Here is a 24,716-nt window from a genome sequence, read left to right as displayed (position 1 = left end):
TCTCTCTCCTTCCGTTCCCGTCCTAGCAGCCGCGCCGCAGCACCTCTACTCCCCCGTATTACGGAGATCCTGATGAAAAATGGAAATAGCGAACCCCCGTCGCTTTTCCCGCCGACATCGTTTTTATTTAAGCGGCTAAAGAATTTTTTCCTCGGGCTACACTAGCGGAAGCTAAATATACTTGTCGCCACCTAACCGGAAATGCGTGCAAGATTAAGGCTTCTGCATGGGAAAACTATTTTTCTAGTTAAAAGGTCTGCACCAGTTGAAAGATTTTTATTTCTGATTCATTTTTTATATATAAGTACAATTTACAGCGACAATATATGCATGTTGATTGTAGAAAATAAATTTAAGTTTTATGAAATTTCATAGATTCATATTATGTGTTTAGGATTAAATAAACAAATAGATATACTTGTCGCCACCTAACCGGAAATGCGTACAAGATTAAGGCTTCTGCGTGGGAAAACTATTTTTCTAGTTAAAAGGTCTGCACCAGTTGAAAGATTTTTATTTCTTTCGTTTATATATAAGTACAATTTACAGCGACAATATATGCATGTTGATTGTAGAAAATAAATTTAAGTTTTATAAAATTTCATAGATTTATATTGTGTGTCCAGGATTAAATAAACAAATAGATATGAGCGTTCAAAGGAGAATTCGTAACCACAATTTAAAATGAGACATCTATTTAATTATTCAAATGTTACATATATAACTTTGTCAACTATAATTTCGTACTTGCGAAAATTTCGTGATGAGAAAGCCAGGTCTTTCGTTGTCACCGGAAGGTAGCAGTCGGACGGAAAGTCATTGGTGGGTGCGGAAAGAGCCAGGGAGCAGATGACATGTTCGTTCGGGTCGAGATAAGAAAACGGTGGGTCGTAACACGAACACGAAGATGCCCGCATATTACGAAACACGGCGCAGCGAACCGGCAATCGTCTTTACGGCGCCGTGATACGACACGGGGTCGGATTTCTCTACGACTCGCGCATAACTGAGAGAACCCTTTAGACGCGAGAAAGGGTGCGCGCGACAGGGACAGGGTGCAGGAGGGCGCGTTGTTACAAGTTTAATTAAACGTTTGCCGTAACGTCGCTACTAAAGGCTGCCAAAGAAACAGCACTTAGATCTCTTCGAGCTTTGAGGTGAATCTCAGGTATCATCGCTTCTCCAGCTTTCTTGAACATTTTATGAAATACATTTAACTACTTGAATTGATAATTATAAAAATTCGCAATTTCGAGATCGAGGTACATTTATTTTACAACTAAAATAAAAGAATTGTAATATAGGTATGTATGAAACGAACAAGCATATTTCTCAAGGTAAAATGAGAAAAATAGCATTATTCTTTCGCTGCTCAACAGATTTGCGAGAAAGAGAATCTGTCATAGAGAGTCGACAAAGTTCATTGACCATCTCGACAAAACTTTTCCAAACTTTTCGATATGCAGAAACGGAGGCGAGATATTTCAATTCCGAGCACGCCAAGTTTCGGAAATATCTAGACGGTAACTCTATTCCCGTTTTCGTTCACCGAGAAAGAATGTACTGCGGCCGTGTCGCGGGCATATTGGTAATCTCGGGCGTGGAGAATATTTCTGCCATCTCTTGTCTCCCTCCCTTGTGGACCCCGGGCAAGACGCTATCGCGGTCAAGATGGCGGAGCCCGTACAGCGTGCTCGATTTTGTATTAGCATACAAAACACACGCCGGACTCGAGAAATCGTTTTTCATTTTTTCGAGCGTGACGCAAAAGCACTTTGGATGCGTGCAATTTCGAAAAAATTCCATGCACACTCTCCTCTCATTCGAACAGATTGCTCTCTCAACCTGTTTTACATTCTCTGTTATTTTTCTTTCTCTTTGTGCGCTGTATAATTTTACACAAAGTCATTTCTATATGATTTGATCTTAAAAGAGTCAATGAAAGTTTGGACAGTTATACGTATACATATTTGTACATAATAAGAGAATAAATTGATATCAATAAGAAAATTATGCAAAATTATTTGATAAGCTTATAAGCTGATGTTTCATTTAATTTTTCATTTGCAATTGTCTGAAATATATCTAGTTTCGTTTAGAATTTCATTTTATCATATGGATAAAAATAAGAGCAATATATGTGTTGAAGAAAGACTTGAAACGTTTTAAAATTTTACTTGGGAAGATTTAAAATTTTATTTTTGAGAAATAAGCAAATAACCATATTGGTAATCTCGTGTTTCGGAACATTTTACGCTGTAAATTCCCAAGACGCTACATTGCGGTCAAGATGGCGACCAGCGCACAGTGTGCTCCACCTTATATTAGCATATAAACTCCTAGCCTCCAGCAAGGGCCACTCGGGTTTTGATTTATGTACTAAATATGCCTTCCTTGCAAGCAACCACCGTGGATGCTGTGCACAAGAGGGATCCAAATTCTCCTTGTCGACTTTCTAGCGTAAAATAGATTCTTTTTGGAATTACAATTTTCGAAAAGAAAATATATGATTCTTTTTCTCGCACAATTTATTATTTTTTTTTTATATAAAAAATAACGATTTGCTCTTTATATTTTTATATATAAAATGTCTTTATTATGAAACGTTTCTGACCAGTACGCAGAACAAATTTTCCAACTAAATTCTAGATATAATTCCAGATACTAACAATATTTGTAAAAAATATAATCAGATCGATAAAATCATGATTAAAATTTGTTTGTTGGAAAACCGCATTGTACGTTTATACTCTAAATATAAGACAGACAAAATTGCCCGACTGTTTACGACAAGCTTCTTTATAAATATTGAGAAGAATTTTTTTGACATTATACATTCGAAATTCTTCTAGAGCTACTAGCAAAAAGCGCGTCATAAAAATGAGCCGGCGCGGCTCGGCGAGACGCGAATCGCTCGTACGCTACGATAAGTATGGTAATACGTTAGAATTAAAAGTCCGGTTAAGCCGGTAATAATTCAAGATCCGCGGGTTGTATCAAGGCGAATAAGCATAAATGAATAATTGCGCGATAGATAATTTAATGTGGTCGCTGCACGTTGCTCTGCTGCGCCGTGCCAGGCCGATTCATCCTCCGGGTGCGACTGGAGCTGGACGGTCGGATCGTTATCGAGCTCAACGTTCTTTCATTCTCGGTACGCACGTGTACACGCGTGACACGTAACAATACAAAGCGCTCATTTGGAATTTTATTGTAGCAGGCGAATGCGAATTTATTCTTGTAATGCAAGTCTCGCTGTATTATCAGAGAGCTCAGTGACAACCTGTATAATATTAAACATGTTGTTTAGTATATTTTATACGACAGATTTACCGTTGTAATCATTTATGGCATTATTTAAAATGATGAATATTTACTGATCTAAGAGAAGAAATATATAAAGGCAGGAAATCTCAAAAAGTAAAACATGCATTTTTCACATACAATTCTATTTTTCAGATTTGAAGGCATTTTTATTTAGTGGACTCATTGATTTCTTCACAGAAAAAAAGGAATCCTTGATTCAAGTATATTTTTATTCTTGAACGTTATTTGATTGATTTAAGCATAGAATGCTCTTTGTAATCACAAATTTTCATTTGCCTTAATAATAAATAAGTTTGTTTAAAGTATATTTTATCCTTAAGATATATTCTTGTTTTAAAACTCGCATATGGTAAAAACAAACTTAGTCACATTTGAACTAAGAATTATTATATATATTTGAAAGTACCGCTTATATCCGATGCACACTTGTCACTTGTCCTTGCAATATTTATAAGTAAATTTCAGCTTCAACCAAGAATATTTTGCACTTTGTTTTAAGGATAAATTATCCTTTATCCAAAATTATTTATATTATAAGGATAAAATATACTTGAATCAAGGCATATTTGCATTCTCTCAAGGATACTGTTTTTTCTATGTTTATTTCGGTATTACGGATTGTCGAAAGAATAAGAGAGGCTCCGAATATATACATATATCCGTCTCGGTTATCAGGGAACCAAAGAGGAAAAAGGCTCCCGGTAACAACCCCGCTCGAAATGATTTTGCGTGGAGGGGTCGCGCGCGTGACACCGGACGCGCAATCCCCATTTTGTAACCGAGTTTGCAAAGTCGTTTATGCATATCACGCAATTTTCTTACGGTTTTGCCGGTGTTAAAATATGTATGGAATTGAGTTAAGCCGCGCCGCGCACAACACAGTCGGCGTGTCCGTCGCGCGGAGAATACAGGCGCGGAAGCTGTTACCGGGCCATTTGCATGGCATCACTGCGATTTCGTTAAAATCCCTTCATTCTCTATCTCTCCCTCTCGCACCCTCTCTTTCTTTCTCTCTCGCTCTCTCTCTCTCTGCGGAACGCCGCAGCGTCTACGTTGAACTCGATTTACTGAGCGCAATCTAAATGCATCCATCACACTTGCGCGGGACGATATCACGCTTTATTCTAGTCGGCGTTGAAATTGGATATCCTGACGCCGTCGAAATCCGTCCTCGACGTGCAAAACGTCAAGATACTCTCAATACTCTCGCTCGAAATTCGCTGAGATACATAGGGCGTCTTCGAAGAAGCGCATTCTTGCTCGCAATTTTTTCCCTAAATTTAGAATACATTTCGCTTCTGGGAAAATATGTGTGTGAGTTTTTTTTATTATTAATCACAACTCAATTTTTAATGTCAGTTTTTAATATAAATAAATAGAAACCAAATTTTTGGTTGTTGCCAAGATATAAATATTTTATTAGCCTCTTTAAGTATGATTCTATTGAAAATTTCATTCGCGATCATACGACAGATTCGAAATATAATCACGCAAATGTACGCCAACTAGCATCCCGAAGCGAACGAATTCGGGAAGCGGGATAGGGGTGCTTAACAGCGCAACGGAAGTCGCGAAGTTGGAAACATGCCTCGCAACATTCCCGACGCAATATTTCCCGTTTCCGGAAGACATATGCACAACGGTGTCGAAGAGAACCAACCCCTCCTTTCTTCATCCCCTTTGCATATCCCCGTTCGCTTCTTCTGCGAAACAGGAGCATATCGCCAGAAGTTATGACAGCGAGCCCAAGGATGGGTTTGGTGGCAAGAGATCAGATCCGAGAGGAAACGGGAGGAAAAAGAGATAGATTGGCGCCGACAGACTTTTGTTTCCGAAGAAACATAAAATTCGTTCCTACCCCCCACGAGCAACCTCTCACCGTCAGACAAATTCCAGAGACAGTTTTATGCGCTGCACATTAATTTGCATAATCGAATATAAAATTTGAATAACGCGTTTCCGCGGCGTACGAAGTCGTGTGTCACGTCGTAGAGACCGCCCTTCATTCGCGCCGTATTTTCATCCCCCGCTGCCTCCGCGTTTTCTCTGTCTTCTTGATTGCCTAAATGAAAACCTCCGCGTTCGATGTTTTCGAGGGAAATCGAAAATACGCGCGCGTCGAAATTGTTCGACGAATAACGTTGATTATCGTTCAGAGGAAAGGAATGGGGATGAAGGATTGTTATTATTTTGCCGTTTAGAGGCAGAAGCGAAGACGTTATCTTAAAGGATTGTATTTATTGTCAATGTAAAGACCCTTGAAAATTCCTGTAATTCTTTATCGGATATAAATGATAATTTCGGCAAAAATTTTTCGAGTAAATACTCGACGGTAGGATATACACCGAGTGTTAATAATCGAGCTGCATCCCGATCAGCTGAAGGGATGTTGAAACGGAGTTTCCTGACACAGAATCTCTACTTTATCCACAGCTAGTCACGTGAATGAATCCTTGAAGGGATGCGACAAAATGTAGTTGGAATTTAGTGCAAAAATATGTATTTTTTTTTAATTTGAAGAAAATTAAGCTTGTTAAAAGAAGTAAATTTATATTATTTTTAAAACAAAAAAATTAATTCATAATCGTATATTGAATCTTTTAACTTCAACTATCAATACTTTGCTGAAGGGGTGGTTAATTTTAGGGTGACTCCGATAGATGTCGCAATGTCACTCTTTTTAAGGGAGTAAAGTTAAGTTTATCATTTTTCAACAAGGTGAAAGAAATATTATATTATTATATTATTTATTATATATATGCACATTAAAAAATATTGTATTTAATATAATTTTATATATACATATATATATATATATATATATGTATATAAAATTGTATTTCGAATTATTTTACATTTTAATTTTTAAGCTTTTTTAATTTAAATTTTTTAAATTCTGTATTGAATTTAAAAAAAGTGAATATTTTGTGTTGAAATTACATTTATAAACTTTTTTGTTTTTTATTTGCTATAAAAATATAATTTTTGCAAGATGAAATCGGTAAAATACTTACCGAAAAAATAATTTCACCACAAAACCGTTGCAATTTTACTGCAATCAATTTATTTTGATAATAGCTTTTACAAATTTGAAATAAACATTCAGTATATATACGCGTAATAATATTTTCATTGCGCAAAATTATGATTGTATACGAAGCTGAAAATAAACTACGCTTTTCGAACGTCGTTATTAATTAATATTTTCCCAAAAATAGGATCGCCAAATATTACGAAATTGAGATACCAAATGATATGCTAAAAACTGAAATATTACCAGCGTCGATGGAGAGATCTGTCTGTGCTCTCTAATTCGCGAGTATAATGTGCGAAACAAAGGCATAAATTGGTAATTAAACTAATTAATCAAGCGACAAGGCTAATTCAATAATTAGAGACTACCAACTTTAATTCACAAATTACATCGACGTTACAGTAGCCGCTCATGCGAAATTTGGTAGCGCACCGGCTATCAGATATTTTAAATGATCACGAAAGCTAATGCGACGCGTATGCATAGTAATAGATAACAGATACGGCTTATCGTGCGAATGACAATTTTCGACTGAAGGTGATTTTATATGGTGCGTTTATTTTGCAAATACTCGTTGTGTTGACACAACTGTCTCATCCTGTAGATGAATTAGGTGATGTATAATATTGCGCGATAATATTGGGATTGCATAAAATAATACATACAAATAATTCATCACATAAATATGGTATATTTCCATTCATCAAATACTAAATATTGTCGAATTCAAATATCGCCCCGTCCATTATTAGATAAAAATAATTGTAACTTTACGACCAACGTTTTTCGATGATAAAAATAGTTGGAATAAATCGTTAGAAATATTTTTCGTTCTCATGTTTACTTATCTTTTATATTATTTATTTTATTTGATAGTTATGAATGAAAATATTAAATTTAAAAGAATGAAATTGTTGTGCATGACAGAGATATATGAAATTAAATTTCGCGAGTTGAGAAATGAGATAATTTTGTATAAAATGCTATGCAAAAATATGTATATTTAAATATTCTTTATGCAAATAAGATTTAATTAAATAATCCAAATAAAATAAAAGATAGCAAAAGAAAACTTATTTTTTTATATTTATGACATATATGTATATCTTTTATTAAAACTTAATATGTAAATTTATACACTGGCAAACGTTACAATTAAATTTGGTTTAATTTTTAAATAAAATTGAAAACTATTTTTTCAGATACATAAAAGAATTAAATGAGAAGAATCGATTAAAAAACGATGCAGAATGCATGATTAATTTCTCTCTACTTGAGTTTAGTTTTTCTATTAGTAACAAATAACTAATATTGACTTAAAACAACGGCTGTAGAATAAATTGACAGAAATATACAGGAAAAACTTAAAACAAGAAATTGTTTCTAATACAGATTCACATACAATCAGTAATTAATAGCATTAAAGAGACAATGTAATAAAATAATTTTTTTAAACTTTAACTATATATATAAAAATGTTTTCTATCAAAGTGACAATCTGTTTTGTATTGTTTGAGTATTTTTCGATCTTCCGTACATTATTTCCAGTCGTATCAGCGAATAAAAGATTCAAAATCATCACTAACAAATAATAAAATTCTGAAGGGAGTGTTTCACATACATTTCCGATCGCAAGGGTCTTTACGCGTATGAATAGAACGTTCATGGATCCAAATGAAAAGTATACTCGACGTGAGCAAAAGAATCGTTGGAAAAGACCACAAGCTGGTAGAAAATGCTGGAAGAAGATTGGTGGATGGAATAAAGTGGAAATTGGCAAATTGCCTATCAACACGAATCACAGGACTATTCAATACCAGCGTAAGATATTATGGTGGAAAAATCGAAAGAATTAGAGATAAAGGTAAAAGTATTTTTATATCCAAAGAAATCGCGTTGTTCCAACAATTTTCTTGTTTACTTGCCTGAACGTATCATGGTATCCTTAAATTTTAATAGGAGATAAGTCATAAGCATAAAAAATAAGTTATCTTTTGTCATCTTTTATTTTGCTCAGATTATTTAATTAAAGCGTATTGTAAGGGGAAAACTCTTAATTAATATGTACATACCCATATATATATTTTTATGTATGTATGTAAGAAAATTTATTGTTTATTATTCCTTATATTTTATTGCTTATATACACACTTACGAGATACGTAATACAAATAATATAATGAAATTTATTTTAGATATGCATACATAAATATTTTTTGGAAATATAAGCATAACAATAAGAATAGAAAAGATCCGTCTGCTACAATTACACCGTTTCTGGTGGCTTAGCATTTACGCGATCATGTTAATTTCGTTTAATTGTACTCATTATATGCTTTGCGCATGCAGTCTCTACGTATAGAATGCATCGTGGAATTTTATCACCTCGGGAATTGTTTCCTGCAATTTTATCATTTGTGCGACTATAATTAGTTTGCGGCAATTACAATGCATACTCTGCGTTTTTGTGTGTGATGGCTTTATCATTTATATATATAATTATCTTAATTTAATTCAATTTCACTCGTGATGTAGTTGGTAACATGCGTGTGCAATTACATGATAGCTTTGGTGTTGCCTTGTAACAGAGAGTTTAGGACTGCTCGCAATAAAGTTTTCATTGTAACATTGTATTTTGTATTTATCGCGATTATTAAGAGCCAACGTATAGAATCGAACACTGTGGTTTCTGAGAGAACACACTATAGATGTGTTGTACGCATAGGATATATCAGGCACACCACGTGTTACTGATTGCGGGATAAACTCTCTGTTCTCAGCCTTGTTTCTATCTGTCGTGAATTTTGTCCATGAAATCAGAAATCGATAAATTTTGTTGTATATCTCATGTAAACGGGAAAAGTAAATGCTATATATAAATTTTATATGCCATTCTTATGAGATTTTATTATATCTAGCTCGTATAATATCAAATTGCATTATACCTTCCTCTTTTTTGCTCCTCTGAATAAACCAATCATATTTTCTTAAGAGCGGAGATATCGCGACAACTACATGAATTTTATACTTTATTAAGTTCAATCACAATCATCAAATCACATCTTACAAAATCTTACAAAAACACAGATCTGATAATACTTTTATTTAAATTTCGAAACATATTTTTGGAATCAAAATTCCTCGTTTGTTTCTACACCGCTGTATCTCGCTAGTCGCAGCTGGGCAAACGGTGGAAGAACACGGAAGAGGCGGTTGTGCATCCGGTTTGCGTACCTTAGGTACAAAGGTGCTCCTTACGAGCTTGCGTTGGCACGTACGAGTAGACTTCCGGACGTGTCGGACCTGATTACATTCTCTTCAAAATGGGACGCGATACCTCTTCGAATAGAACCTTCCCCTATAGAAGCTTTACGTAGGAGCTCTCTACTGTAGCACGAATTTGTATTTATAATTAAAGCGATATACGCCAGCGCGTACATGTATATTTATCTCGAGGATTTTTTTTTTGTTAAATAAATCATACGCACTTATATTTAATAATGATGCACTAGTTGCGCGACGTGTGATTGATAACGAGCATTTCAGTTCTGTCGCATTGACAGTTTTGCGTTCCGCGCTAAACGTCGATATTGATGGTATTAGCGTAACGAAGCGTTTCCACGCGATCAAATATGCAGAAGGACCGTTGCCCGATCGCGTGCATATGCACATGTGCATGCACACATCTCGTCGCTCCTTGCATCTTTTATGCACCTATATTTTTACCAAAGCATCCGATCGCGCATTTGATTTCGAGCGTGACAATTGACGAGACTAAATTGCTGTCGATGTTGTATCGGGATTATTTTAAACGTCAATGTATTTTTTGGATAACAAAGTATAATTTAAAAGTCCAATTTTTTTCATTATTTACATTATTCAAAATAACTCTTTTATGTCGCACGTTTAATGGAAAAGGGATAAAAATACAAATTTCCTATTTTCGTGTTAAAATTATTATACAAAAGGTAATCGATTATTTTTGTGAAAATAACTTAAATTTACTTTTTCAGTGGAGACAAATTACAAGGAATAAAAGTATCGTTTTATATTACACGGATGTGTTTTGGAAAATTTTTACTTTTAGATGTACAACATAATGATATTATGCTGAGTTAAACAAAAGTTAATCGATCAGTTTTGCAAAAATAATTTTATCGGTATGTCGTACATCTAAAAGTAAAAATTTTCCAGAACTTCCGTGTATTTTAAAACGATACCTTTTATTCCTTGTAATTTATCTCCACTGAAGAAGTAAATTGACAGCAATCTAACAGCGCGTATTCGCTACGTCGTGTGTGGGCTACATTTTATTGGATTAATTGCTCCAAACGTGAATTTGCGCTTTAGTATACACACAAATATCACTACGTTTCTCCTATCTACCACGTTCTATATTTCCGTATTTGCGCATTGAGTTATCATTAGTGTATATTTACCCTAACGCATCAAAACTCGTGCACAATCAGTGCAATTATATTATGAGATTTGTTCACTAAAGGGATTAATTGCGATTTCTAAAAAATTCATTCTTAACAACTATAATGTATACAATGTTCTTAATGTATACATTATTAATGTACATTACATAATGTATATTTTTAATCAAGAATTTAATTAAGAATTTAATTGTTTTTTGGACTGAATATTGTTTTTTATCTAATATTTGGATGCATGTGTTTCTTAACATATTAATCATTATTAAACAGCAAAGTATTACTACAATTCTCTACTTTCTTACTGTTACCAGTCGTCTTTACATTTCGCGGACGTCCCGGATCTCACGATTGTCTCAGCATCGTCGAGAGATGAATAGATTATGATGGGTGACTTGGCGCGATGTCGTATCGTGCCCGAATTTTTCTCGCAAAGGTGCATTCGCATAACATACGGCGAAGGTCGCGTTGTACATGTTCATTTTACCGTCTTTTCTCTCGCGTGGCATGTGCTCGTTCGCCACGAGGAGCAGGCATGCAGCTCGTTTGAGCGGCGTAGAGACGTAAAAAAGGACGACGATTCGTCGAAAAGATAGCCTGGCGCGGGCTACGTCAGGACTTATGAGCACGAGCGTACACGTGGCATCTCGCGACTCCCGTCCGCGGCCATTTAGAGTCAGCCTTGTCTTCGGCCGTTTATGGTGTATCGCTTGAAAAACCGCTTCCCTCTCTTTCTCTCTTTATCCCCGCCTCGGTGACGTCCTACGGTCTCGCGATTCTCGTCCCGGGTCTTCGTCAATCGCCGAAAGTCTCCGTTTCGAAGATTTATCGTTCAGCAGCAGTTCTAAGGCATATCTCCGAGCCAAGCTAATCGTAGCGCTCCAAATTGAGACGAAAATGTCTTAATTATATCAATTTCATAATTGTTATTATTATAAAAAAATAAAATAAAATTCTTCTTTTTTTAACAGTAAGAAATGCAATTAAAAAAATGTTAAATCATTTATGCCCATAAGATGCTTTAACTTGTTTAAGCTTTCGAAATTTTAAATTTGTACTCCTTATTCCCGGATGCGATTCGCGTTAAAGAGATTTGTTTCTCTACGAGAAATTAAATAAAAAATCGCGAACTCTCTTATTACCAAGTCTCGAAATTAATTACGAAAATCGATGAGAGAATGCGCGCGGAGAGATGCGGGAAAAAAATGTATGCGACGAGATTTGGCGATCAGCAAGCACACGTACATATCTCTAAATCCGTAAAAGGCAGGAAGAAGAAGAAGAAGAAGAGATCTCTCTCGCGGCCGGTGCCTCGTCGGTGGCCTCGTCGGCGTCCAGGTGGCTCCGCGCCTCCGTTTCTGGCGCACGCATGCACACCGCGATGCACCTTAGAAGGCGTCAGGTCGTCGCGGGCCTTTGTCTCGAGATCTTTCGAGCTCTCTCTCTACCTTCTGCGAAATTTCCGGGAAATGAATGGTGATAGCCTCGCCGGCGTAGAACGACGGAGATGCCGCGACAATCGTTTTCCGGTCTCGTTAACGAGACCCTATGTAAAGGAAGTCTTTACCTTATCAACGTGTTGCGCGAGATTGTTGTAATGGTCCGTGTATGCAAGTCGCGAGAGGACAGATAAATACCTCGAGCTAAATGGATTCTAGAGAACCAAGTTTTGGCTGCATAAAGCCTATATAATTTTCAATATCGAGACATCATAGAAAAATTATATTTTTTTAGCATAATTTATTCGAAATTAAAATTAAAATAAAAAATTGACCCACAACTCTTTTACGTGATTATTTTTTAATCGCATTTGATTAATTCGAAATGAAATCTGAAATCAGAGGAGCGCACGCCGAGATATCTCCTTTATGATAATTCGGCGTGAACTCGTTCTCTCGTCTGTCAAACCGACTGTTCTCGTCGCGTCCCTCGTTGGGCTGAAGCTTTTAAGGCGCAAAACCCGTTCCCGCAATGCTGAAGCTTTTTCTGCGGATGCTACGCGATGTGGCGACGAGGAGCACTTTTCACGCGACCGAAGACAGTGCATTCGCTTCAGTAAGATTGATGCTCCCGAAGACAGTAAGAGCCGCCGGCAAGAGGCGAGGTCGCGAGATCGGCAGCGGCGGACCGAACCGTAACGTAGCGAATCAATCTTATACAGGGTGATACGGAAGGAAATCTGCTATTTTGGAAAACGCATTTAATATTCATATGCGAGACTAAAATATAAAGAGATTTGTATAATTTCTATTTAATTATTTACATTTTTAAATATGATATTAAATTGTCACTCATAAAAATAAGTCAAGTTTCTCTGACTCTACTCTAATTATAAGCATAGAACTCATCAAAATGAAATATCGTAATTTGAGATTAAATTTATCAAAATAATTTTCTAATTTTAAGCATCGGAAATTAATAAAAATTACTATAATCGTTTTTCAATTTATACGCATTTTTAATCTACATATGTGATTTATAAATGAGATGATAAATGTATCTGAATGATCAAAGATATTTTTAAAAAAATATAAGAGACTTTTTAAATTATATAATATATATTTTATTATGAAAATAATTGTTTCCATCTTTCTATTGCATGCTATTCTGAATTTAATAGACATTTACTAACGCTATTAATTCCTTAATATATGATAATTGAAACATTCTTATTTTTTATCCCCAAAATACGTTCTTCTCAGATGTTATGGTTTTTTTCCTGAATCACCCTATATATCTCGATCTATCCCCGAACGTATCCGTCCGGATTGCACCAATTCTCGTAATAAAATAAAGCTACCGTAACTTTTTACGGTAGCGTTCTTATCGAGTTTACTGCGCCGACGATATTACCCGAGAGAAGGAGGAGAGGATCTCTACCCTTCTGTTTTCGGTTTTCCACCGGAGGGAATTGACGTTAGGCGGAGGGAATTGTTGTCTATATGTTGTACTTTAATTCTTTTTGTTTGAAACAAGCAGAATTCATCGGGAAAAGTTGCAATACGAACGAATACTACGCGATGAATGATATTGGTTGATTAAATCACACCAGCAAAATTGAGATGTTAATGTCAGATATTAATGTCAGATGTTAAGAGCTTATTTTTGATCAATCGTTTAAAAAATTCATGCTTAATTTTTCGCAAAATTTTATCTATGAATAGATAGATGTTGATTCTTTGGAAAAATGTTATACAATGTATGGCATCTCTTAGCGTTTTTTATGTTATAAAATTCATTAATAATATAATTATATTTAAAATTCATAATAAATATAATTATATTTTGTAATTTAGTAAAACTTTTTGAAATATTTATTTTGAAGCATGTTATGTTAAATATAATGTATATTTTATATTTATATATGTTGCAGATCAACTCATTGCCAATCTACGTAGTCAGCTCCACTATTATGCATCGATCGGTGAGTGCAAATTTTTAATTTATGACAAAAACGCCAAGTATATAATGAATAAATTTTAATATGCAACATTTTTCAAATTTTTTATAATCTCTGTTGCATACAAGTATGGATTCTTTTTTATGTAGGTACGTATGTTGTTTCTTTTAAAAAGGTTTCTTTTATATATAGAAAAGCAATTATATATGATTCTTCTAATTGAAGTTTGAATAATAGATCAACGAATGTGAACAATATATATATATATATATATGTGTGTCTTTTGTAAATTATTTATCATGCAAATAATTTAAAATTAAAAGTTTAACATAACTTAATTTTGGAGATTCAATCTATTTCAAATATAATTCTGCTAAAACTTTTATTATAGCAAATAAAAATTTAATAAGGTTCTTCCAATTTAAATTTTTATAGCATATTTTATAGTGGCATTATGGGGTAAAAACAGAATTTAGGACAAGGATCAATAACAGAAAATCAAATTAAATCGTTGTTTAATTTTAAATAATGAAAATATAAAGACGATAATAATTAAAAATGCGTGTCATCGCGTCTCGCGCGATGTTTTCGGAAGATTTTCCTCTGAGAACGGACATTCCGTCTAAATAAGGCGATGTTCACACACTCTCTCTCTCTCGCGGGGTTCACTCTTACTCAAACATCCCCACTAATTCGGGAATTATTTGGGCAAACATCACACACTACGATCGAATGGTGTCGGCTCGTTCTCGCCGGAACGTGGGAAATCCAAGACCTAGTTGATGCTGCCCCTGCATGTGTATGTAGATCCGAAGCTTCCGAACCTTTGGAGGAGAGCTCGAGGTGCCGCCGCGTGCGGACCTTTGTCTTCCTCACGAATTCTGCATTCTTTAACGACGCGCACCCGATTCTCTCCTTCTCTTTCTCTCTCTTTCTCTGTCTGTCTCTCTCTTCCTCTTTCCCGTTTGTGCATCTCGTTAGAGCGCGGCTTTTCAAAGGGTTCGAGGTAATATTGTAGATCACAAGTTCGCTCCGGCCTATCCTTAATTGGATAACCGAGTTTTAAAGGCTCTATTGTGTGACTAATTGCGTCTCGCGTAACGAGACGTACATTACATGATAAAGCTCTTGCAAGAGCTTATTATTCTTGTACGTTTCCCGAATTTCCCAGATTTTAATAACGAGAGAAAACAGATTTTGTAAGAATTAATTTATCTCGTACGGTTTTATCTCACAAACAAATCAATTATTAAACACATTAGATTCGTCGCCTCGACGGAGAGAGTGCTTTAATGATTTCTATAAATTTTTCCAGTCTTCTTTATAATTACTGTTGATACTGCTTGTTAATTATTATATGTTAAATTTAAATGTTAAAGTTATTTAATTAAAATGTACGAATATATAATTACAATGCAATTATCATATTACAAAATATAAATATACAATACAATTATAATATTACGCGAAATATAATATATAAATATACAAAAATATACAATTTTATTCCATCGCAATTTTAGACCTCTCGTCGTCAAGCATTTGTAGCATCGACTCAGTAAAAGAAAATTTATATCGGAAATCTGGCATTTATTATACATATATTTTATATCGAGAAAACATACACTACTCGACATGATCGATAGGATCATATCGAGATTCGGAAGATCGTTATCAAGAAATGAGAGCCGTTCATCGCTGCGAACTGTCAAGCGATAAGATTTGCCATCGCCCAGAAAATCCTTTTAAATGCATGGCGCAATGGAGAGATACGTATTTACAAAGAATAATGCATATAAAGTAACCCGAAGGATAGGAGGTAGAGTAATACAGTGCCACGGCTGTAATGGGAAAAGCGCAGAAGATAAAAAAAGGGTCACATGTGCGCATGTATATGTGTATATGTAAAATATATATATATATATATATATATTTTGTATATACATATACATACATACATACATGTATGTGCCACCTCTCCATTTCTCAGTTGAACTCCACCAAAACGAGAAAACTGATATAACGAGTCCAAGGAAGAGGCAGACTAGCCTCGCGGAGTATATCCCCGCGTAATAAAAGGAAATCGTTACGTGTGAGCTTATGTGCGTTACATAAATCGGCGGTGACATTTTCCTCGGATTATAATACTAGCAAATACGGAGTTTATTAAATTAATTTCGCGAACGCGATTGCTCTACAACGGTGCCTAATATTTAATAGACACACGAGCACAATCGTATAAATTCATAATTCAGATCGCTAATATTAACAGTTAACAGCTACGCGATTAAATGGTACGTTTGTTAAAATTTTCTCCCAGTCATTTCGATTTTTAATATTTCCATTTTTTAAACATGCTTTATTATCTATATGTTTTAAATTAAAAAGCGTATTTTTGGAAAGAGTTTAAAGTAGATGAATATATTTTCACACACATACACACATATATTTTTATTTATTATTTTAAAAAATTGATTGAACTTTTCTATCGACTTTTCATATCGAGGAAATATGATTTCCGACACGACTGCGCTTGTGATAAAATCAAAGAAACGACCGTCGTATATAAGAGTCTAAACTAAAATACGGCGCATTGACCGTACTTTAGCTTACCGGAGCAGGTAGTTGGCGTTCATTCATCGATCTATTATTCAAACTTCAATCAGAAGACGGGGAACAGACGAGAGAATTGCGTTTTCGTACTTTGCTAACAAGACGTTTATCAGAGTAATCTGAAAGAACATATTTCTTTTCATCTGGCTCATTTTCCTTGCATTTCGCGATTTTTCGAACGTTCGTTTATTCTCCTGTAATGGAGTAGGTAGGTAGATACGTCCAGATTACGAAAATAATTACGTATCGCTCTTGAAAATGCTGACATGTTTATTTATACGACTTTAGATATTAAATTTCTTTTTGATGAAAATTGTTTGACAGGTTTTTTTGATCAATTGAATTTTTATACTTTACATTGAAAATACTTATTTTAATACTTTTAATGTAAAGAAAATGCGCTTGAAAAATTGTGATCTGTTAAAGATTTCTCTAGAGAACGAAATGTGATAATATTTTGTATCACACCCACTCATAAAAATAATTGATAATATAATGTGTGTATTATAATTCAAGCTTTAATCTACTTACAAGCAAACTCGCGGCATTCCGTTTGCTTCTTTTTCGCGTTCTGCATTATTAAAAGGGAGATGAATATACAAGTACTTTTTACATAAATATTTGTAATGAATCTGTTTGGAGATTACGTGAATAGGTAAGAAGAAGCAAGTTTCTCTTTCGTGTAAAAGTAGAATAAAATTTGCATTCTTATTGCAAAAATATTTGCCTCTCGCTCGCGCTATTAATTACGCAAATCTGCTTTAGAAACGACTGTGTCTTATGAACATCTCGAGAAAAGATGCCTCTATATACGTCCGACCGGTCGCAGGTACGGAATCTCCACGAAATCATTAGACCCCCCGAGAACGCGATTTAAAAGGGCCTTACGGCGGTGGTGGGCTAAATCCACGCTGGCGGTCGGTGGCCACGCGGACGGGTATATATAATAACGTAAACTAGGTGGCAGGCAGGACCTGTCCAGAGTAAACAACGTGGTGGCCCAGGACTAATCGCCGTTCGACCCGGGTTATGGTTCCCACATCGAACACCGTGGCATTATGGGACCCATCGTGCTCTCACGCCTTCGCCTCCCTCTCTTTCTCTTTCTATCCCAATCTATCTTCGTCCAGTTCGGCGGTACAATCGCTTCCACCTCTCGTTCATTGTACATTGTACCATCCCGCCTAGACCAGTTTGCTCGGCTACGACCGGCTACCAATAACTATGTACGTGAGGACCGAGCTTAATGTTGTCAATACATAGACACATAGACACGCACGAAGTGGTGTTCTTCGTTCCGATACGGCTAAAGTTCGGCAAGTTTCGATCATTCGGGAGCGACATTTGCCGCCGCAATTAATTCTTGGGTCACGTTCTCGATATCGCTTACGTTCTCCGATAGCGCATACGGTAGCTTATTTAATCGCCGTACAGGCCTTTCGGGTGGATTACCGCCTATACATACGTATATGGCTATCAATTGCATATATTTGGCGCGAAAATGAAACCAGAGTGTCGAATCGATTCCCTTTCGATATCCAGCTCAACATTCGCCTACGTAAACATTCTAAAATCTCCATCAGTCGTATATGTATTCAGAAGATTGGTTTAGAAGCCTTGTGATGGAGCAACCGTGAATGTGGATTATAACTTTCATCGAGAGTTCATTGTTACAGTAACAGTTTTAAATAGAGAAAATTTAATTATTAGCAAATGAATGTGTGTCAATTATTAGAAAGTATTGAAATATCAAGCTAACCTCAGCGTTACTCTTTGCTTCAAACTTTTATCTATGAAAGTAATAAAAGTAAACATAAAGGTATGAAGATATTCATACTCATTATCAAAGAACTTTCTTATTTTTGCTTTTTGTAGACTTTAAACTTTTATTCGAATATGTATTACTGCCGATAATTAGAAAGAAGAAATAATGTATAAATCATTATATTTAAATATCCGTGATAATTTCGTCTTTTTTCGTTAAATCTATCGAACAGAAACTTATTAATTATTTAATAGATACGAAACAAGATAGAATTATTAAAGTTTCCGCCATAAAATATTTCGGTTTTTGTAAAGAAATACTTCAATAATTAAAAAACAGCAGAGAAGATTCTCGACGAAAAGGTAGCGCATCGCGCTATTTTTCATGCATAAAATCAGTCAAGAAAAATGGTGTTCGATCTAATGTATACAAGTGCACAAATATGTGAAGATTTTCTGAAGTGTACCCACTATTTTTTTTTACTTATTTTCGGTCGTGTATCGTTATGAAAATATTTTTCCTGTCCTTTCACGAGGAACATCCGAACTGCACGACGTTCGCAATTGAAACGCAAAAGAGAAAGCACGTTCCTCTTCGCCGATTTTTTCCTCCGCCGTCCCTGACTGCCGATCCGTTCTCTTTCTCTCTCTTAACAGCTAACTTCAATATTCATGAGGATATAAATATAAATAAAAATATAAATATAAATATCGATATATATGAATATGAATGTCGATGCGTAAATATTCATGGGCCCGAGTATTACACCCAAATAGAGAGCTCGCGTAAGGTGAGGCGTGTACAGGGAGACTTGGTTGGGAACGACGGATGAAGGGCGCGAAGGGAGAGCTTCAGGTTCAAACTATACTAGGCGGCCTCAAAGGGACGCCCTCCACTCCAATTCGCCGCCGTTATCGACAACGTAGTCACAGCTACAGGGTTTGTCCGGAAAGTAATGCGTCGCATTTTTTTAAAAAAGAATTTATTGATCGCATAGGTAAAACAACTTAAAATTGTTCGAAGTATGACCCTTCTGCGTCAATACATTTTTGCCAACGCGATTTCCATGCGTCATAAGATTTCTGGAACTCCTTGACTGGGATGCTGTTCAGGGAGGCCGTCGAAGTAGCTTGTACGTTGTCAACCGACTCGAGCTGTTGTCCTTTGAGCTCCCTTTTCAGCCGAGGAAATTAAAAAAAGTCCGCCGGGGCCAAGTCGGGACTGTAGGGCGGCTGCGGCACCGTTGCCACACCGATCCGGGTCAGGTAGGCCGTAATATAACTTTATCGCATAGCGTTGCTCTATCGTTCTCTCCATCACAAGTTCGACGCGACCACTAAGCAGAGGTTCACAGAATAAGCCGTCCTAACCCTCCAAGCGCATGGAAACAATTGAGCGACCTACCGTTGGAAAGCTAAGGGTACCCCCCTTCCTCCCCAACCGGTCCCATCGCTCTGCGATGTATAGTCGCGTCACAAAAAAATGCGACGCATTACTTTCCGGACAAACCCTGTATGAACGGCGCCGTAAGCTATCTCGCTGGTAGCTACCAACGAACTCCGCGCGCAGAGCAACCAAAATTGCTCGCTAATGTCATAATTATATATATTGCGGCGGCGGTTGTGTGCGCCTGAGAGACGAGAACTGCTGCGATGCCGTCATTGTGCGCCCTTTGAAGGGCCCGGTTAATTTATTCGCGAGTAACGTGCCGCGCTAAACGGCCGTATAGGATGTATAACGGGATCGAGGCTTGATAGCTAATGGCAACATTGCGGAAAGTTATACTCTGCGGAGGGTGATTCATAAACGAATATAGTTCTGTTTTATGACTTAGACATCCAATTTCCCACCCTTCTTCCATCTTCGCCCTTTCATGCACTCGCTAAAATATATTGACGCGCATTTATGGATCACCCTGTATACACACGCTCACACGTACCGATCGAAGGGTCAACGTTTCAATCATTCAGCCCTTCAATTTGCACCTTAGGCGTCTCCTGCACTCTCCGTATCTGTCTCCCTATGGCTAACTTCGACCCTCGAGACTACTCAGGCTAAGATATCTTGTGACTGTTCCAAGATGAGAACAAGCAAGTTTCTATCAAGAGCAAAGACCACTTTGGAACACTCTAAGTTATAAAAGAGAAGTTAAATTTTTCTGAAAAGTGGTACACGCTTAGTGTTAAATATTTCGTGCATTCTAAGAGGAAAATAAAATTAATTGCCGTGTAACACTTTCTTGCAAATTTTTAGTTTCCTTCAAGTTTCAGAAATTCTACATTATAATTTTTTACTTGACACGAATTGAGGTATATAAATTTAAAAAATTTTTCTTTCTCGAGATTTATCATATACTTGTCATTAATGTTAATGACAAGTTGGTTTCTTTATATAGCGTTCTCGCGTAAATTTCGCTTACTATATGCGCTCTGTTATCAATGCATGCATGCACGCACGTATATGCAGCCGCACGTATATTCGACGTAACGTTGCCATTACGCAGGTTCGAGTCAATGACGAGATTTCTAACGGCAAAATTTATGCGTCCGTTTGATGCATAAATGCAAGAAAAAGGTTTCTTTGCATGTACGCAACAATTTAATTGGCACTCGTTCGATTTAACACGCTTATCCGAGTCTTCAGCGGTAATAAAAACGTGTCGAAAGTTTTGTTCGACGAGGGCGATAACTTTTGCAGAAGGTGATATCGATACGATTTGTGGCTATCTTTCGAAAAGTTTTCAACTTGAACTGGCGAATAAAACTCACATTAAAAGGAAGGAGAAATATTATGATATATGGGTTAGAGAAGAACTTGAAAGTTTCTATAATTTCCAATTTATTTCACCGTATTCTTTATGTATGAACGATTAAAAAGTAACTTATCTATAGTATAATTATTACAAAGAGAGAAAATTACATTCATTATTCATGATTAAGAATGGTGGGAAACTTGAAAGCTAGCGTCCAAAAATTTCCGAAAAAATGCTTGAAACGTGTAAATACTTATTTAGCAAGAAAGCTCGTAGAAGTTTACACTATTTTCTTTCTCTCGATAAATAAAAGCTCGTTGCTCCGAGCGAGTTAAAAAAAGAGAGGGAACCATTCTCGAGAAATGTGCGGCTTCGTAATTTCGCAGGCAGCAGCGCGTCTTCTTAGAAAGGTGCAACTGGTTAATTACATTTTCTACGAGGCCGCGTCTAAACGGAATGCAATTTCGATTCGCCGGTTCTAGCAACCGCAATGATCGGCCATCTTAAAACAACGGTTGATTTTCGAGGGAGAAGCGGAACACTGAAAAACGCGGAAACCAATAAGTGCACCGTCGTTTCCCTTTCGCGCCGTTTCAGACGCGTCCGACAAATTGCATCAGGTAGAAAAAAGACAATAGTATAGCGGCAGTAATTTTCTGAGATGCATTAGTTATATCGTTAAGCGAAACTTTGTCTTTATTCTTATTGCGAATGTATTTTAATATTTTTCGTAGTGTGTATGTATGCGTGTGTATGTGTAGTCAAGATTATTTCGCTTTCTCTTAAAATGGATCGTCAGAACTTTCAGAATGCGAAATTAGCGTTCTTGAAGCAAGATGTTATCTCGAAAAAGCAACTTTCAAGCGATTCTGCTACGCTAATTGCACATCGGGGAATTAAATAAGATCCGGCACGTCATCTGCATCCCTCTTTTATGTAAATGTCAAATTCACGATGCTACATTAATCCATTCGTATTCGCATAACTGTAAAGAAACGAATCCCGTCGAAATGTATTCAGCACCTAATGATGTGGCAATTCTCTCTCTTTCTCTCTCTCTCTCTCTCCTTTCTCTTTCCTAAGCCCTTGATTAATTCAGTCAACATAAAATTCATAAAAATATCCAAAGTGATTCGATATATTTTCGTTAAATTTCCTTGTTGTAAATAATCATTAATATATTGTATTTTTACATATGTCTATGAGAAATATTTTTATTAAATCATGAAAACAAAAATTAATGTATATAATTTGCAAATTTAAATACTTTATCCTTCCCAGATAGATAATTATTATCAAACCGAAATAGAGAACATATATTTTTTTTAAGATCGGGATGACATATGTTCGAGTATCTAAATATTGATTATCAGTTCCTTAGTTCATTATAACAGCTTTTTCCTCTCGTTTCGCGATGGCACTCGCGTGGATAACAAGCGATCCCGAAACACGTCCTTCGGTCCGCATCGACGAAATTGTACGACGATAGCTCGATTGCGTTGCTACACGGTGTGTGGGCATAGCGGCGCGGTAGGCCTCCACCGTGGGCCCCAAAACCCTAAACGAAAGGGAGAGCAAGGAGGCGGCCTCATAAACAGGCCCTCACCGGTGTGAGTCTCGACGCGAGGAGGTCTCAATCTCACGAAATGCACACGCGAGCTCCGATATGTATACATATAATATATATATACATATATGTATATATTATGTATGTATACATATACATACATAATATATACATATATACATGTATAATATATGTATATAGGCACAGGGTGGTCTAGTCGACTTTATCACCTGAAATAACTCGCGCGTTTCATTCGATCGCGAAGAGGTGTCCGGCGCAATAAAGTCATAGACATGATAATCTGCGATATCTTTGACCTATTTGTCGGAGAATTGAACCAAAATCTCTTTAATGGAATGATTATTTAAATAGGTCCACGTGAAAATAACGTCGACATATAATATCGATACAAGAAAGGGTTTACCTTGTAGACTCACATATTTTATACAGGTATGCGTACACATACCTGGATATATATACGATACGATGTTGGAAAGAGAGAGAGGATCAGGTCGAAATCGTACCGGTCGACTTTACCGCCATGATTAATCGGCACCGCCTACTTATCGTGTTAGATTTAGACGGCGAGGCCGCAGGGGCGAGTGGGTCTTGTATTTCGGGCAGCACAAAGGGACCCCGTATGCTTGATTCATTAGGCTGCGAAGGATGCTCGACGTATCGACTCCGAGCTTTCTTTTCAACTTTTCGTCTTATTTTTTTTTTTCAAAAATTGTCTTAAAGGATACTCAAAATTATCATAAATTAGAAAATCATAAAACAATTGCGAAATAATCGAGATATCATTTGATAATAATATTTAATAACATATTTAATGATATCAGTTAATAATAATTATTAAAATAGTCGTGATATTAATATATAAGAAGGAAAAGTAAAAAAGATTTTTGTATCTATGTACATTTTTTTTGGCTATTCGATGTTTGATTTATTTTATTTATTTATTTTTTTCTTAAAAACGCAGTTATAGAACTTCAGCCTGTGCGAATGCCGACGAAATTTATTACAGTTCAGAAAACCAAGAACTCCGGAAATTTCGAATTTTCTCTGCGCAGCAATTTTGGTCTCTCGATTTTCCGCACACGGGAAGTTTCTGTACGACTCGTAGCATATCGTACGTTTCTCTGCCTCGTAGTTGCAAAAAACGACGCCGCTCTCTTTTCTGAATCGGAAGATCTGAAAGGGAAGAACGGATCGTTTGCGCGCGAGAATCGAGAATACGTCGGGAAGTAAAAATGCCGGTAAAATATCGAAGACGCGCGCGCGTCGTCGTCGTCGGGAGACGAAATCCGAATCATTAATCACCGTGTTCTCTGCTCGATGTACCGATTCCCCTTTTCCCCATCTTCTCTCTCTCTCTCTCTCTTTCTCCTCTTCCCACTGTTTCTTCGCTCTCTTTATTCGACGCAGCGAAGCACCTTACAGCCGATAGCTCGGTGAATGATGTAGTCGTCGGATCGTGCCCGGCATTCGTTCTCCCACCTTCCGTTCCGCGAGAAATCCTGCGAAAGGAACTTCTGTCGAGATTTGCGCGTCCGTCTGGTGATCCCGGTTTCTTCCGACGAGTTGCCACCCTTTCTAGGCACACGTCGCCAGGAGGAAACTCATTGCAAAAACTTGCCGAGTTACTCCGTTCCGGAATCGTGACATGTCCCGTCGAATTTAGCGGTGTCGCAAACAATGCTAGGAATTGTCGGGATGAAAATGCGCTTATTTCTATTAGTTGATGATAACTGAAGTTGCACAGATGATTACTTTACGATTTTTTTAGATTTAAACAACCCGCAGCATACTTGTCAAACTC

The 24,716-nt window shown here is 36.5% G+C and overlaps 1 long non-coding RNA gene across 1 annotated transcript in view; it reads left to right on the top strand.

Annotated features, from left to right (window-relative positions):
• The window catches only part of LOC114930770 (uncharacterized), a 140,516-nt gene that overhangs the window by 56,097 nt on the left and 59,703 nt on the right, over positions 1-24,716 (top strand). The window contains exon 5 of the long non-coding RNA XR_003819533.2: positions 14,171-14,221. This is a non-coding gene — a long non-coding RNA (uncharacterized LOC114930770). The remainder of the gene's footprint in view (positions 1-14,170; positions 14,222-24,716) is intronic.

This window comes from Nylanderia fulva, unplaced genomic scaffold, assembly GCF_048542155.1.
Source record: "Nylanderia fulva isolate GAGA-0341 unplaced genomic scaffold, ASM4854215v1 Scaffold38, whole genome shotgun sequence".
NCBI classification, from domain to species: Eukaryota; Metazoa; Arthropoda; class Insecta; order Hymenoptera; family Formicidae; genus Nylanderia; species Nylanderia fulva.
This window is presented reverse-complemented; position numbering and strand designations above follow the sequence as displayed.